Below are 12934 nucleotides of genomic sequence, written 5' to 3'. Positions count from 1 at the left end.
ATCAACCCTTCAAGATATATTCCTATCCGTGTCAGCATCCTAAGTGCCCCTGACTCAACTTTATTTTTCGATACATCCATGCAGCGTGAAGTGCGTGGAATCCCGGATCATCTACGCTCGACGGAAATCCCAAAAATTTTTTCAAGTAAGTTCAGGCATATTGACTCTGAGAAAATGTTTTACACGGACGGATCGCGAATTGAAGAAGCGACAGGGTTTGGTATGTTCAACAATAATGTTTCGGCCTCATTTAGGCTTCAAGAACCTGCATCTGTTTATATAGCAGAGCTAGCAGCAGTTCATTATAGTTTGAGTGTAATCGTCACATTATCTCCAAACCATTATTTCCTCTTCACAGATAGTCTGAGTGCAATTGAAGCCATTCGCTCAATCGCTGCTGGCAAAAATGAACCGTTTTTCTTGGGTAAAATAAAACAGTGTCTGAACGACATATTGAATAATAATTATCTAATCACTATAGTCTGGGTCCCGGCTCATTGCTCCATTCCAGGCAATGAAAGAGCCGATAATTTAGCCAAACGTGGTGCTATTGAGGGTGAAATTTATGAGCGACCGATTGCTTTCAACGAATTCTATAGTTCGTCTCGCCAAAGAACACTTGCCAGCTGGCAAGCATCTTGGGATAGAGATGATCTGGGTCGGTGGATGCACTCAATTATTCCGAAAATATCGACAAAGGCATGGTTCAGGGGACTGGATGTGAGTAGAGATTTCATTCGTGTGATGTCCAGACTCATGTCCAATCACTACACGTTAGATGCACATCTCCTTCGAATTGGGCTCTCCGAGACTAATCATTGTGCTTGCGGAGAAGGTTATCGGGATATTGATCATGTCGTTTGGACATGCGTGGAGTATCGTGATGTCAGATCTCAACTAATAAATTCTTTGCGTACCCAAGGTAAACTATCCAATATCCCAGTTCGAGACATTCTTGCTTGTCGTGACCTTTCATACATGAAACTTATTTATCATTTCATAAAGAAAATTGGAGTTTCAATTTAATAAAGGCCCCTTTTAAGACTTAGTTCTGATCCCAGCTGCGTCCATGAGTTCAACCAATAGCTAAATTAGAATAAAAATTATGTAATGATACAAACAAACTCGAAACAGTTTATGAAATTATCAACAAAATGTCTGAAAATAACAGCTTATTTTATAATTTATAGAAGTTAATCGTTTGGTTCAAATAATATTTCCGAGTAGATTTCATAATTAATGACGAGTTACCTAAGATGATATTTAAGCTATAAGAGAATATGTTTTAATAAATTCAAAACGTTGTGAATATGTTAGAATTAAATTAGGATAAGAATATTATGTAAAAGTGATGCTACGGCGAAGAAAAACTTATGTAAACTGCCTTAAGAAATAAACGTATTTATGGAAAAAAAAATCATTATTGGTGATCACTAATGAGTCCGAATTCATCGACCACCTCGAAATCGTCACCGTTTATCAATATTCGAGGTGGGAAACGTAGTGTCAAATGGTGAGTCGTCACTCACAAGTCCCTATCTCATGTCTCCACAAGTATCCTATGATGACCGGCGTCGAATGGGTGCTACCGCCTTCCGACTGAGTGCTAGTGCTACCGCCTCCGGTACTAGCAGACTGATTAAAGGCCGTATCTTTAATAAGAAGAAGCATTTTACGCGAAGCTTGAACGAACCTACCACAGCTGTCCACGACGATATACTCATCTTCGGCGACATGAACACTCAGATTGGCCGGGAAACAATGTACAGGTCCGTAATCGAGCTGGAGAGTTTGCATACGGCTTCCAACGACAATAACTGCGTGAACTTTGATGCCTTCCTAGGAATGGTAGTCCGAAGCATCTCCTTCCTCCACAAAGATATCCGAATCATTCGAAGCACCTTGTTCATTCACAAAGATATCTGGATATCACTTGATCAACAAATCGAACTCGTTCTCGTCGACGGACTGCAGTGCTAACATTGATTCTGACACTTCACGAAGTTTCCGGACCTTGAGTGCCTGGCGAATAGCGGCCATGGATGGAACTACATGGCTACGTTTTTTAGATACAGCAAAGAACACCACACGACAAGGCTGATAGATAAGGTAAGTATATACTGCTAATACACTGATGATGCGGAGACGCATTATATTTATGTTATTTATATTTTGTACAATAGGACATTCGAAGGCTATATTCGATGAAAATTCAATAATTATTAAAATTATTAATTAATTTATTCATTGAATTCATTCATTTATGGAAAACTCAACTGTTGACCCAAATATATATATATATATATATATATATATATATATATATATATATATATATATATATATATATATATATATATATATATATATATATATATATATATATATATATATAAATGATCATTTTGGGGTTATCCTAAGTTTGTGCTTTGGGCACATAACCGTTTTTACTTTTCTTTACGTTTCGTCTTAGACTCGTCAGTGCAGACCAGTTCAAATTGAATTGCTTATTGCAAACTTAAACAGTTCAATTTGAACCGCTAAGTAGACGTAAAGTTAATGCGAAACGTAAACAAAAATATAAATGGTTTATATATGTTTCTGGAGAAAATCTGTTCGTAACATCGTAATTAGAATACTACTTTCAAGACCCGAGTTTAAAGATAAGATCTAGCAATTCGATATACATTCATTATTTTCCTGCTAGGACAATGCTTATTTTAGGATGTAATCTTTCGCAAGTATTTAATCGTATTGCTTAACAATTTCAATACTTGCAATGTTGCTCTCAAACTCATTTATATCATCACAACTAATTGTGAAAAAGCATTTGAGAAACGCTATATCGTTCACGATGAACGGATTACCACAAGGGCCAAACCAAAGATGAAACCAACCGATCAAGCCGAGTTCAAGCGGAGCATGGCGATTCAGTGCAGTAGTTTTTCTGTGCAAAAGTAAGTTAGATTGTGGTGAAAGTAAACCACCCGTAACCTACGCTATTTGTTAGTTAATAATTAGTATACCTCTGTCTAATTACAGTTAAATATGCAAGTGGGCAGGGTCGAGTTTAAGTTTTTAAACACAGACGAGAAATATTGTTTATTCCTGTTATCAATCTCATAAAACATTCAGACGATGTGTTAGTTCATCAGATAGTACATTGCATAAAATATTTCATCATAGCTTCTTAAATCTGATACATTACTAGATACCAAAGAAACGGTCGTCTGAGTAACCGGTTATCGTATCAGCCAGGCTAGTAATAAACACTATCTTCAAAACTAATCAAATGTATCGTGTATGTTGCACAGCAGAACAACCTCCAAATTAAATATATTCATGCGATAACCAGTAAAATGAAACACATTTTTTGTCCAATCTTTGTTCCAGGCGCATACTTTCACTTCCTTTTTTTCAACTTGAGTATTCGATGCAACACATTGTTAATTTTGCATGTTGACGTTCTATTTTTGTTTTATGTTTAGACATGCTTAGACACCGTTGAATCAACAAAATCAAAATCTGAGTCATACATATGAAACTGAATCACGTTCATTCAATGTCTTATGTTGTACTAAACTACATTCATGTAATTTTCATGCGGGGATACGCACCACATAAAAAAATGCATAGCTTCGAAAATTCGCAAATAAAAATAACCGCATAACTTTAAAAATTCGCATGAAAACCGCAAAACTAATAATTTTATTTCTTAAAATCTCATGAAACATCGAGATCGAGAAGTTATCTACAAAAAACATTTTTTGAACAATAACTACATTGAGCTTCTCGAAATAGACATTTTTAGGTCAAATATTTTAGACATTCATGAAACGTCGAGATCTGATGTCATCTAAATTTTTTTTCTGAACAAAAAAGTCCCAGAAAGTCGATTTTAATTTTTTGTTAGACAAAACAAGAAAACCGCAAAAGATGTAAAAGTCGCATATAAACTGGGTTTGATGTATAATTTTTTCATAATTTTAAAAGTGTGAGGAGGTTACTTCAAGGTATCGTGGGGGCTATGAAGCGATTTGTTTCTTTGGCTGATACATTTCTTTTCATCACTTGTAGGTACTTTAGCGAACCCTGTTCAGTACGAAAAAATATGTAAAGTTACGTCTAAGTAGAAGACAATGATGTATTACAAACACTTTTACAACTATTAGAAATATAATGCCGATATTCGACTATGCTGTTGAAGAAATTGTCAGATGTATTGCGGTGAGTTTTGTACAGAATTGATTAGTTTGAGAGCTCTGCTACACAGAAGGATGCAGTGCATACTGATATATATGTATTCTCATTCAGTAAAAACCATTCAAGCGAAGAGGTTGTGTTTCGATTGTACTGGCTCGTGAGTTAACGGCTGATACCGAGACAATTCTAAGCTTCAGGTAGTTAAACTGCCCATAGCAAACGTAATATTCGGGGCGTTTCCCGACTGGAAAGCTAGCAACGAAGGCCATCCCGTTCATACGCACAGAGGTGTAGAAACACAGAGGTGCGAGAGCATAGAAGTGACGAGTCACAGAGGTGCCATCGCATAAAGGTGCGAAGACGAAGGGGTGCAAAGGCACAAAGGTGCTAAAGCAACCCAGTGCTGATCTACCAGGTACCAGAATTTGTACGCTGCGTAGGATCAAAAGAGACGGCATATATCGCGAGGTGCTACACTGCAAGCATCGCATTTGATCGCCACCAAGAGCAAAAGCACTGTACCTGGGGTCAGGTACAGGCAGCACAGCAAGTGCAGTGGTGTTCACAACGACGGCAGAGCAACTGAGATAGCAGTAAACGACAGAAGACTGCCAATTGGAAACAGCAGAAGACTGCCAATTGGAAATCGTTGGAAGAGCTTCACGTCGTTCTTCACGATAAAGGAACAGAGACATCAGCTACAAGGTAGATTTAATTTAATTTATTTTTTATTTCTTATATCTGAAATTTTACTAAACATAAGTTTTTATTTTGGTATTATTAATTTACAAAAAAATTTAATGTAATGGATGATCTTATGGAAGATCATCCGAATCCGATTCCGGATTCTAGTAAGAGTTTAAATACTCCGAGGGCTAAACATTATCCACAGGGTACCACTGGGCCATGGATAGTCTATCTTCGGAAAAAAGAAAAGATTTTAAATTTGATGCAAATTACCAAGGATTTGACATCACATTTCTCTGAAGTTAAAGAAATATGTAAAGTTAATAGAGATAAAATTCGAGTTGTTGTCAATGACTTGAAACAGGCGAACGAAATTGTAACCTGTAAATTATTTTCTGTTGAATATCGAGTTTACATTCCATCGAAGGAGGTGGAAATTGACGGTGTCGTGACTGAAGCAAGTCTGACGGCCGATGATTTACTTAAAAATGGAGTTGGTCGTTTTAAAAACTCCATGCTTGAGGGAGTTAAGATACTCGAGTGCAAGCAATTGTACTCAGCATCTATTGTCGATGGAAAAAAGTCGTATCGTCCCTCAGATTCGTTTCGTGTAACATTTGCCGGATCTGCGTTGCCTAGCCATGTCTATATCGATAAAATTCGTCTTCCTGTTCGGCTTTTCGTACCGCATGTTATGAATTGCACGAACTGTAAAAAATTCGGGCATACAGCTACTTACTGTAGTAATAAGTCCAAATGTATCAAATGTCAAGGGCCTCATAAGGATAATCTTTGCGATAAAAATGTTGAAAAATGTGTTTATTGTGGGGAGAGACCTCATGATGATCTTTCAGTATGCGCTGCATTTAAGTTGCGTAAAGACAAAATGAAGCTTTCTTTAAAAGCACGGTCTAAGCGCACATATGCAGAAATGCTTAAAACGGTCATACATGTCTCCCCCTTGGAAACCGAAAACGGTTTTTCAAATCTTATGGAGCCAGAGGAATCTGACTCCGACGGAAATAGTGAAGATACCTCGTTTGTCACTCCTCAAGGGTCTGTTAAGAGGAGATTAACAAACCACAAAATACCTAAAAAGACACCTAAAATTACATCTTCAAAAAAAGATCCCCGTGTTAAAGCTAAAAAGCCAAATTTAAAACCAAAAACTGTGCCTCCTGGTTTGTCAAATTCACAAACCAATCCAGAAACTAGCTCAAGGAAAGACAATAATCCAGTGGGCTCCGTTTCACATTCACCAACAGGATTACTTAAGTTTTCGGAAATTGTAGAATGGATTTTCGCAGCATTCAATATTTCTGAACCTCTAAAGACTATCATAACGGCATTCCTTCCAATAGCTAGAACTTTTTTGAAACAGTTATCAGCTCAATGGCCAGTTCTTTCAGGTTTTGTATCATTTGATGGATAATTTATCATCCGCCGCAAATGATTCAATCACTGTCCTGCAGTGGAATTGTCGAAGCATCATGCCAAAACTTGATTCATTTAAAGTTTTGTTGCATAGTCAAAAATGTGATGTATTTACTTTGTGCGAAACATGGCTTACATCAAACATAGCCTTAAGTTTTAATGACTTTAACATTATACGTCTCGATAGAGACTCTCCGTATGGTGGAGTGCTTTTAGGAATTAAGAAATGTTATTCCTTTTATAGATTAAATATTCCTTCGACTTCTAGTATAGAAGTTGTTGCTTGTCAAATAAACATTAAAGGAAAGGACATTTGCATTGCTTCAGTATATATTCCTCCAAGAGCTCAAGTTGGACAACGACAGCTTAATGAAATTGTCGAAGCCCTTCCTGCTCCACGTTTGATTTTAGGAGATTTCAATTCGCACGGAATGATGTGGGGTTCCGTTTACAATGATTGCAGATCATCCTTAATATATAATATTTGCGACAATTTTAGCATGACGGTACTAAATATGGGTAGCATGACACGGATCCCAAGACCTCCTGCACGTCCAAGTGCATTAGATTTATCTCTTTGCTCGACTTCAATTCGACTAGATTGCACCTGGAAAGTATTTCCTGATTTACACGGTAGCGATCATTTACCAATCATCATCTCAATTAGCAGTAACAAAGGCATTGCTAATTCAGTTAATATTCCATATGATTTGACAAAAAATATTGACTGGATTAAATACCAAAGTAATATTTCAAGTGCCTTAACTTCAATGGAAGAGCTCCCCCCACTTGAAGAATATGACTTCCTCGTTTGTTCGATTCTGGAGGCCGCAGAACAAGCCCAAACCAAACGATTTCTTGGTCCATCGTCTAACAGAAGGCCTCCAAACCCTTGGTGGGACAAAGAGTGCTCAGATGCTAAGCACGCGAAACAAAATGCCTTCAAGACGTTTTTAAAACGAGGAGGAGGAACTCCTCAGAATTTTGAAAAATTCTTGACTTTAGAAACCAAGTACAAGAGCATACTTCGGGCCAAGAAATGTAGCTATTGGAGACATTTTGTCGAAGGTTTGTCAAGAAAAACCTCAATGAGCACTCTTTGGAATACGGCCAGACGAATGAGGAATCGTAACGTAGGAAATGAGAGTGAGGAATACTCGAACCGATGGATATTTGATTTTGCGAGGAAAGTTTGTCCAGATTCTGTTCCTACGCATAGCATTATTAGGGAATCTTTTTCAAATAATGGTTCCATTGATAGCCCCTTTTCTATGATGGAATTTTCCATAGCACTCATGCCTTGTAACAATAACGCTCCTGGGTTGGACAGAATTAAATTCAACTTGGTGAAGAATCTGCCCGACCTCGCAAAAAGACGTTTGTTGGAATTGTTCAACAAGCTTCTTGAGCAAAATATTGTTCCACCTGACTGGAGGCAAGTGAAAGTTATCGCCATTCAAAAGCCGGGGAAACCAGCTTCCAATCACAACTCATATAGACCCATCGCGATGTTGTCCTGCATCAGAAAATTGTTCGAAAAAATTATTCTACGACGTCTCGACACTTGGGTCGAGACGAACGGTTTGTTGTCAGATACTCAGTTTGGCTTCCGTAGAAATAAAGGGACGAATGATTGCCTTGCATTACTTTCGTCTGACATCCAAATTGCCTTCGCTCAAAAGCAACAAATGGCATCTGTATTTTTAGACATTAAAGGAGCATTTGATTCAGTTTCCATTGATGTTCTTTCAGACAAGCTTCACCAACATGGACTCCCAGCGGTTATAAATAATTATTTGCACAACCTTTTGTCAGAGAAACGCATGCATTTTTCACATGGCGATTTGGTAACATTCAGAATTAGCTACATGGGTCTCCCGCAAGGCTCATGCCTCAGTCCGCTCCTCTATAATTTTTACGTAAATGACATTGACAGCTGTCTAGTATCCCCATGTACACTAAGACAATTGGCAGATGATGGCGTAGTTTCAGTTACTGGACCCAAAGCTATTGATCTGCATAAACCATTGCAAGATACCTTAGATAACTTGTCCGATTGGGCTGTTCATCTTGGTATCGAATTCTCTGCGGAGAAAACAGAGTTAGTCGTCTTTTCAAGAAAGCATGATCCCGCGCAGCTTCAGCTCCATATGATGGGAAGAATGATCCAACAGGTTTTGACTTTCAAATACCTCGGGGTGTGGTTTGATTCCAAATGCACGTGGGGAGGACACATTAGGTTTCTGATAACAAAATGCCAACAAAGAGTAAATTTTCTTCGAACAATAACCGGATCTTGGTGGTGTGCTCATCCGGAAGATCTAATAAAATTGTATCAGACAACGATACTTTCAGTGATGGAATATGGATGCGTTTGCTTTCGTTCCGCTGCAAACTCTCATATTATCAAATTAGAGCGAATTCAATATCGTTGTTTGCGAATTGCTTTAGGCTGCATGCATTCGACACATACAATGAGTCTTGAAGTTCTGGCGGGAGTTCTTCCATTGAAGGATCGTTTTTGGGAGCTTTCGTCGCGACTGCTAATAAGATGCGAGGTACTGAATCCCCTAGTTATTAATAACTTCGAAAGGCTAGTTGAGCTTCAATCTCAAACAAGATTCATGACTGTATATTTTAACCATATGTCACAGGAAATCAACCCTTCAAGATATATTCCTATCCGTGTCAGCCTCCTAAATGTCCCTGACTCAACTTTATTTTTCGACACATCCATGCAGCGCGAAGTGCGTGGAATTCCGGAACACCTACGCTCGTTGGAAATCCCAAAAATATTTACAAGTAAGTTCAGGCATATCGACTCTGAGAAAATGTTTTACACGGACGGATCGCGAATTGAAGAAGCGACAGGGTTTGGTATGTTCAACAATAATGTTTCGGTCTCCTTTAGGCTTCAAGAACCTGCATCTGTTTATATAGCAGAGTTAGCAGCAGTTCATTATAGTTTGAGTATAATCGTCACATTATCTCCAAACCATTATTTTCTTTTCACAGATAGTCTGAGTGCAATTGAAGCCATTCGCTCAAAGGCTGCTGGCAAAAATGAACCTTTTTTCTTGGGCAAAATAAAACAGTGCCTGAACGTCATATTGAATAATAAATATCAAATCACAATAGTTTGGGTTCCGGCTCATTGCTCCATTCCAGGCAATGAAAGAGCCGATATTTTAGCCAAACGTGGTGCTATTGAGGGTGAAATTTATGAGAGACCAATTGCTTTCAATGAATTCTATAGCGCGTCTCGCCAAAGAACACTTGCCAGCTGGCAAGCTTCTTGGGATAAAGATGATCTGGGTCGGTGGATGCACTCAATTATTCCTAAAATATCGACAAAGGCATGGTTCAGGGGACTGGATGTGAGTAGAGATTTCATTCGTGTGATGTCCAGACTCATGTCCAATCACTACACGTTAGATGCACATCTCCTTCGAATTGGACTTTCCGAGACTAATCATTGTGCTTGTGGCGAAGGTTACCGCGATATTGACCATGTTGTTTGGACATGCGTGGAGTATCGTGATGTCAGATCTCAACTAATAAATTCCTTGCGTACCCAAGGTAGACTATCCAATGTCCCAGTTCGCGACATTCTTGCTTGTCGTGACGTTCCTTACATGAAACTTCTTTATTATTTCATTAAGTCCATTGGAGTTCCAATTTAAATTTTATTTTATGTTAGATTGTTTCCTCTTCCATGAGCTCAACCAATAGCCAGCTATCTTATATTAAATAAAAGTGATGAACTGATACAAACAAACCTGAAATAGTTATAAGATCATGTACAAAATAAATGTATTTCATTTAATGTAATTTATAATAGCAACTCGCTTGATAAAAACAGTGTTTAGATTAACTAATGAATACCAACATACTAATAGGATATTCGAAATGTATTAGGTTTAAAGTACTATGTATTGTAGATGCCACGGCGAAGAAAAACTTATGTATATTGCCTATGAAATAAACGTATTTATGAAAAAAAAAAAAATATATGTATTCGTGCGAGACGCGGTCGAATTTGTTAACGGCTCTCACTCTAACCTCATTCTTTTAAATTCCGTATATTACATATCTTACTAGCTATGATGAAACGCGAAAAAACCTGCGAGACAAACAGAAAAACAGTGCCCGAGTTGATCATTAATGATTAATTGTATTTCTAGTTTCCAATATTACCTCTAAAAATCTCCACATTAACACTTAGATTAGACTAGGAGTGTCATTTGCTGGATCTTTTGATTATTTTTCCATACGAAATACGAATTTTGTGAGGCTGCCTTCAATGCTTCCAGACCAATAATGCGCACGGATTTCTCTTATTTCTAACAAAAATAAGCATCATGAATCATTTATAATCCTAATCCCGTTTGAAATCGAAAATATTGGTATTATTAAAGAAATCTCAAAAGTGTGACGATTAGGGTTTTTTCTGTTTTTATCAGCACATGATTATAAGCATGAGCTCTTCCATAGCTCTTCCGCACATGTTATCAGATTCGCTCTTATCAATAGTAATTGAATACTTTCTTTCGCATTGCCATTGACTATAATGCTGTTTCCGTCGGTTCACTCTACCAATTCCATCTCGTAGCTCAAAGCCAGTCATCACATATTCATTAGAACATTGCCTGCTCTTATCGGTTCATTTCGATTAAACAAATTGGAATTACAGTTGGGAAATCCTTAGGTCGACTGTTTCACTGCTAAGCTTGGTGGCGTGAGGTTTTATTCAAATACCAGGTTTAACCCTTTTGATTCCAATACTCAACTTGGACAGTATCACTTTTCTGAGCAAGAAATATTTATTTTCTATGATACACATGGGATTTCGATGTATCACTGAGAACTGAATTCCGGGAATTCCAAAACAATGAGACAAAAGAGAACTTGACACATACAGTCATTTTCCTATCTCGTCGAGCTGAGTCAAATGGTATATAACTAGAGATCTTCGGAGCTCTAATCAAAGGTAGGTTTTCCAGAAATTCTATTACCTTTCTGTAGATATAGGCAAAACAATGGAACTATTCGATTAGGTTAAAGAGCGAACAATAGAAATACCAAGCGAAAGATTACTATTCAAGGACTTCACAATACCATTTATTTATTCCAGTTTTTTTTCCAGACACTATAGAAGAAAAGCAGTTTTCAAATTATGATAAAAGTAGAATAAAATATAACTACTTTTTTGCATTGAAAAACATAGCGATCCGTTACGTCACATATAACATTATATCTCTCCAAATGAAAATGTTCGCCATAACCCTTCTAAATTTGATCGACATTGTTAGTTTTTAAACAAGCCTAAGTTTATCGAAATTTTTTGAGTCATCTTCGAGAAAATTTAGACAATGAAAAATATGCGATTAGTCATTTATACCACTTATACCATTATATGTCCGGAACCAGAAGTGACAGCCTAAGCTTGTTGGAATCGATGAAACCATCTCCAAAAAAAAAATGAACGGTAAAAACAACGCGTTTTGTCGCTTAAGTCACTTATACCATTATGTTAAAATCGGCTCAGCCATATCTGAAAAAAAATTGAGCGGTAAAACACAACGCGTTTTGTCGGTTGCGTCACTTATACCGTCTTATCTCCGGAACAGAAAACGACAGACATTTGATCTTCGAACTAGATCAATGGTGTAATAGTGGCTTTCCAAACGAGCATAATCTTGTTGAAATCGGTTAGGCAATGTCCAAGAAAATTAAGCGATTCCCCAGAAATTTTAATACCTTTGTATAGAGAAAGAAAAAACATAAAATAAAACTGATCCAAGAAAATGAACCTGTCATTCTAATAAACTCAGGAAACATTTGAAATTGACAAAAAAATCAATTTTCTGTAAATTTTATTTTGAAACAGTTATATCTCGAGAACGGTATTTTTTCGTTCAATTTTTCCGTTTTCACCTATAGTGCCAATAAAATTCAGCTAAAACATATTAAAAATTAAAATAAATCAAAAATATCAGTTGTGAGTAAATTGATTATTTAATTTTATTGTGGAATCAAATTTTTATTATTATTGTTATTTATTTCACTCCGCTTTTAACTATTAAACACCAAATCAATCAGACTAATCGTAATCGTAAATGTATATATATTTATCAGGTGTACAACTTTGCTTCCGCCGTTTTTCTCCAAAATTAAAGCTTTATTACGAAAAAGTGCTTACAGATGTATTATTCAAAGTATTGTCCATCGCTAGTGACAACTTTCTCCAATCTTTCCGGTAATTTTCGGATCCCGACTCAAAACAAGGAGTCCTCTTTTGACGCTATCCATGAAGCAATCCATTTTTCCAATTCTTCGAAGGATTGAATATGTTGATCTGCCAGGTCGTGTGCCATCGAACGGAATAGATGGAAGTCAGAAGGGGCGACATCTGGGAAATTCGGCGGGTGGGACAAGACTTCCCTTTTCAGCGTTTCCAGGTACTTTTTGACCACCTTTGCGACGTGAGGCCGAGCATCGTCGTGTTGGAGGATGACTTTGTCATGTCGCTCTTGATGTTGTGGCCGCTTTTCTTTTAGCGCGCGACTAAGGCGCATCAGTTGCGTTCGGTAGCGATCTCCTGTGATGG

The sequence above is a fragment of the Malaya genurostris genome, chromosome 3 (genome assembly GCF_030247185.1).
Source record: "Malaya genurostris strain Urasoe2022 chromosome 3, Malgen_1.1, whole genome shotgun sequence".
NCBI lineage: Eukaryota > Metazoa > Arthropoda > Insecta > Diptera > Culicidae > Malaya > Malaya genurostris.
This window is presented reverse-complemented; position numbering follows the sequence as displayed.